The sequence below is a fragment of the Bidens hawaiensis genome, unplaced genomic scaffold (assembly GCF_021521415.1).
Source record: "Bidens hawaiensis isolate Kalapana, Puna unplaced genomic scaffold, B.hawaiensis_p1.1 tig00003141_1, whole genome shotgun sequence".
Taxonomy (NCBI): Eukaryota; Viridiplantae; Streptophyta; class Magnoliopsida; order Asterales; family Asteraceae; genus Bidens; species Bidens hawaiensis.
In genome coordinates, this window is record NW_027491170.1 from 2,215,193 (window position 1) to 2,220,828 (window position 5,636).

General features: G+C 36.6%; 1 pseudogene across 1 annotated transcript; it reads left to right on the forward strand.

Annotated features, from left to right (window-relative positions):
* Nucleotides 1–637: 637 nt before the first annotated feature.
* On the forward strand, nucleotides 638–4,257 carry LOC143622489 (uncharacterized; annotated as a pseudogene). Its single transcript, XR_013151716.1, has 2 exons — nucleotides 638–3,427; nucleotides 3,529–4,257. The product of XR_013151716.1 is annotated as an uncharacterized LOC143622489 (transcript).
* The last annotated feature ends 1,379 nt before the right edge of the window (nucleotides 4,258–5,636 follow it).

The window sequence follows — 5,636 nt, forward strand, 5'->3', positions numbered from 1 at the left end:
GGTTAACCGAACCGAACCCCGTCAAAACTGGGCAAAAACCGGTAAAAAACGGACCGAAACCGATCGTCATCTGATCAAGACCCGGTTTCAACCAAACCCGAAACAGATCATAAGCCGGCTTTGACTTTCATTGGCTAAATCGAACCGATTTTAACCCAAACATGTTTTGAGTATTAAACCGGTTTTTTCACCTCTAGATATATCTTTCAAAAGAAATTAAATTGTCTCTTTATCTTGACTTTGAGTCAATATATGTATCTATCATATGAAAGTGGGTCTAATAACCCCACAGAATAATTAATACCAACGACCTTTTCTTTCCATATATGTCAATTTCCATTCGTTAATACTCACGGCATTCACCACGTTCATTCATTTCAATTATTTATTTACTTTTAAGTACCCAGCTTGTCCTATAGTGTGAAACACGTCAATACCATTAATGCTATGAATCTAAGTCGTGTGCTAAAGGACATTTATTCCTCAAGTAATAAACACTCTTCACATAACGTTGGCTATTTATTTCTCTCAAAGTAAAGCACACTCCTTGTGGAAATATGGCATTGCCCGGAGATAAGGTTAGCCACCCGAGTATAAATTAGAACACACAACCCATCATTTTTCAAATCAAGAAAACATGACAAGGCAAGTAATGTCTTGCACACACCTGTTACTTTTACCTCTAGCTCTACTAACCATTTCATTTTCAAAGTTTGCTTCTGCATCTTTAGAGGAAGCCAATGCTCTTCTTAAATGGAAAGCTAGCCTTCAAAATCTAAACAACTCCCCACTATATTCTTCTTGGACTCCACTCCCTATGAATGCTAATGCTTCCACTCCATGCATTTCATGGTTTGGTGTCGGTTGCAACGATGATTGGACCATTCACACATTGAACCTCACATTATCTAAATTAAACGGTACTCTTGACCTGTTCCCATTCTCGTTTCTTCACAACCTTGAACTTAGTGTAAACCACCTTTTCGGTCCAATCCCTGTGCAAATCGGGCTCCTGTCAAAACTTGTTTATCTTGATCTTTCAGGAAATAAGTTTTCAGGGGTGATTCCACCGGAAATAGGGATGTTAGCTAATCTCAAGACCCTCCACCTTTTCGAAAACCAATTAAATGGGTCGATACCACAAGAAATTGGTCAACTTGCCTCTCTCAGCGAGCTTGCGTTGTATGATAATTCTCTTGAAGGAGAACTGCCTCCAACAATGGGCAAATTAACAACTTTGAAGTCCTTATTTCTTGATGATAACATGTTTTCTGGTCAAATTCCACATGAGTTTGGGAACCTTGTCAATCTTGTGGAGGTGTATATCAGTAACAATTCTCTGAGTGGTCCTATCCCACATACCATTGGGAATTTGAAGCAGCTTACCGTTTTGTTTCTTTTCAAAAACAAATTGAATGGTTCGATCCCACAAGAACTTGGGAGCCTGGTGTCACTTCAGAGCCTCAGCCTCTATTCAAACCATCTAACAGGCCCAATTCCTTCATCGTTGGGTAATTTGGAGTCTTTGGATCTCCTACACTTGTACCAAAATAAACTCTCTGGATCCATTCCGGCTAAACTAGGGAATTTGAAGTCACTCACTCAGCTGGCGCTGAGTGAAAATCAACTCAATGGTTCTATTACTTCATCACTAAAAAACCTGAGAAATCTACGGTATCTGTATCTTCGTGATAACATGTTATCTGGTCATATTCCACAAGGTATACTGGCAAGTCAAGACATGCTTGAGCTGGAAATTGATAAAAATCAGTTTTCTGGACATTTGCCAGAAGATTTGTGCCGTGGAGGAAAGCTTCAAAATTTATCAGTAAGTCATAATCAACTCACGGGTCCTATACCAATAGGCATAAAGAAATGCTCCACCTTAATAAGAGGTCGTTTTGACTTTAACCAATTTATTGGAGACATGTCAGATAGTTTTGGAGTGTATCAGAGTTTAGAACTACTTGACGTCAGCCACAACAATTTTCATGGGCCGCTATCTCAAAACTTGAGTAAATGTAAGAATTTGACATCCTTAGCAATGGGATATAACAACATAAGTGGTTGCATTCCACCAGAGTTTGGAAGTTTACTCGACTACAGAATCTCGATCTTTCTTCAAATAGCTTGGCTTGTGAAATTCCGAAGGAATTTGAAAAGATGAAAGGCATGTTGTATTTGTCCTTGAAAGAAAACTGACTTTCAGGTGTTATACCTCAAGAGCTTGGGTCACTGCATAATCTCTATACTCTCGATATATCCGCAAACAAATTGAACGGGCCAATACCAAAATCCATTAGTAAGTGGGAACAGATATATTACTTGAGTGTTAGTAATAACAAGCTCAGTGGAAAAATACCGAATGAGGTTGGTGCCTTAGGGCAACTTACCACACTTGATTTCTCATGGAATTCACTCACGGGAGAGATACCATCTAACATTCAACTATTAAAGAATTTGGTAAGTTTGAACCTTTCACACAACAAATTATCTGGTTCAATTCCTGACGCCTTTAGAGATTTTCACGGAGAGATGGATGTCAACCTGTCTTACAATGAGCTCGTAGGTCCAGTTCCTACCACATTTGCTATCTTCAAAAATTTATCCATACAAGTATTCCAAGGCAATCCAGGTTTGTGTGGAAATATAACAGGATTGAAACTTTGTGAAAGTCAAATTCCAATGAAGAAAAATAAAGATAGCTTTCATCATAGGCTCGTCCTTGTGATAATACTCCCCCTTTTCGGGGCAATTTTACTCGGAGGCCTCTATGCTTATAAGCAAAAAAGGAAAAGCTCTTCTCCGGTAGAACCATTGGTTGAAGAAAATAATGATTTCTTTTCCATATCAAGCTTTGATGGAAGGGTAGCGTATGATGAAATCCTAAAGGTGACAAATGATTTTGATGAAGCATATTGTATTGGCACCGGAGGATACGGCTCTGTGTATAAAGCGAAGTTACAACCTAACAATATTACAGTAGCTGTCAAGAAAATTCATTCTTCATCATCAGAGAATCTAATTAATCATAAAGGTTTTCTTAGTGAGGTGCGCGCATTAACCAACATAAGGCATCGGAACATAGTGAAGCTCTTTGGATTTTGCAACCATTCCCGTCACTCATTTTTAATTTATGAATACCTTGAAAAGGGAAGCCTCAGATCAATATTAAATAGTGATATCCTATCGAAGGAATTGGATTGGTTGAAAAGGGTCCAGATTGTAAGGGCTTTAGTTAATGGTTTGACATATATGCACCATGATTGCTCACCACCAATAGTCCATAGAGACATTTCATCAGCCAACATCCTTCTTGATTCTGATTATGAGGCACATATCTCTGATTTTGGCACGGCCAAACTTTTAAAGCTAGACTAGTCAAACTGGACAGCGGTCGCAGGAACCTATGGTTATATAGCACCAGGTAACTTAGTTTAGTTCTAAACATATCTTCTAAATTTTCATAAATATTTATATATGTTAGAACCTTTTGTATATGGATTTATATTACCTTATTGCATGTAGAGCTTGCTTATACAATGGTGGCAACTGAGAAATGTGATGTGTATAGCTTCGGAGTTGTTGCACTAGAAGTGGTCATGGGAAAGCATCCTGGAGAACTCATAACATCTTTGCCAGCTTTATCTTCTGATTATTTGTTGCCTACCAATGTGGGAGATAATCGGATACCGCCACCATCGCCCCAAGTTGAAAAACTAGTGGAGTCGATTTTGATTATCTCAAGAGCATGTTTGAGCTCTAACCCACAGGAAAGGCCGACAATGCGACAAGTTTCAAATATCTTGGCAGTTGAGGATGAACTTTGGATTGATATCTCTTATTAATTGTTTGATTAATAAATATCGTGTTTGTACTTCCATCTTTATTTAGTTTTCTCAAGTTTTATATGATGCATATGTATTATATATGCTTTCTTATCACATTATGTATAGATGTAGAAACAATAATGGTGAATTCCTTACGTTATTCAATCGTGTCGCATGTGTTGGCCTTTCTTGTATGTAGGTTAAAGTTCAAAGAGAGATCAACTAACGGTTTTTAGGTCAAACCGTGAAAAACCAAAAACCAAATCGTTGAAAGATATATAGAACCAAGCCGTACATTTATCAGTTATTACCATTTCACGAATCTAAAAGTCACCTATGTAGATTCACAAATAACATATAACAATCACAAATTTCCATGTACAAGGAAGTCTTACAATTTCAATTACATTTATTAATGCAACATTTTGAGATATTAATTGTGAATAAATAAAAACTTCTTTTTGTTTTATTTATTTTTTTTTTTACAAATCAGCAAAACATGAGTGGACACTGGACAAATACTGGTTGAATGTGAGCAATTGAGCACTAGCTTTTTTTTTCTCTACATTCTTGTTGGATGGGTGCCCCACCCTCCTAAGAGATTTAATAGGCCCGCAATCGTAGAGTTCAGGTTAACTAGCCTAATCCCCCAACTTTATAAATTTTAAAACTATATGGCTTGCTTTAATTATCAAGTCCGGTCCAGATTTATATGGCTATATGTAGGGCCGTTCAAACCACTCGTCGCTCGAACTCATTCACTGCTCGCTCAGAAATTGCTCGAAAATTGCTCGCTCATTTTTTCGCTCGATCGATTGTAAACGAGGCGCTCAATTCGTTCAGTTTGTAAACGAGCCAAGCAACAACCAAGGGTTCGTTCGGTTCGGTTCGGATCGAATATTTTTTATATGTTTTATTTTATATATATATATATATATCATTATATATACACTTAGAATTATAGATAAAGGATCCAATACAATAATCCCTAATCGTACATTACGTGTGTGTGTTTCTACACCGTTGATTTCAAAAAACACGTGACAATATTGTAAATTTCATCAACACCTTCACCAACACCGTTCATCAATTCGTCACTGTCCAACGATTGCATTCACCGTCGCGACCATCGACGATACCGTCGTGAACACCATCTTCCTCCGTCGCGATTTGCTCACAGGTCAGTTGATCAAATTGACCAATTGAAATTGAAATTGTTGAACTAATTGATCAAGTAAACTTTGAAATTGATCCAATTAATCATCAATTTGAAGTTTCAATTGATCCATTTTGAGTTTTGAGCGATGGGTTTTAACTGAACGTTTAAGTATGAGAATTTGGCTGGAACGTTTAAAGTTTTTTTGCCTGAAAATTTAAGTTATATTGCCTGAACGTTTAAAGGTTTAATCTTGAATGTTTAAGGGTGGGAATTTAGATTGAACTTCTTAACTTTTTGTTAGAACTTCTAAAGTGTTGGTACCGAACTTCTAAACTTTTTGTATAGAACTTCTAAACCTTTTGTTAGAACTTCTAAAGTTTGTTAGAACTTCTAAAGTTTTACAGAACTTCTAAACTTAAACGTTTAAAGGTGTTCGTTTTGGCCAGAAATTTTAAATGTACAATGTCTCCAATTTTGTTTAACATCTAAAATAAGTTGCAACTGTAAAATTTAAGGCTCAAATTTGTATGATTAGGCGAAAAATTGAAGAACAAAGTTTGTTTAATTTAAAAAAAATTAACCGATTGTGTTTGAAGTTTATTTGCATGTAACGAACATTTTAGGTTTAGATAACTCTATTTAGTTTG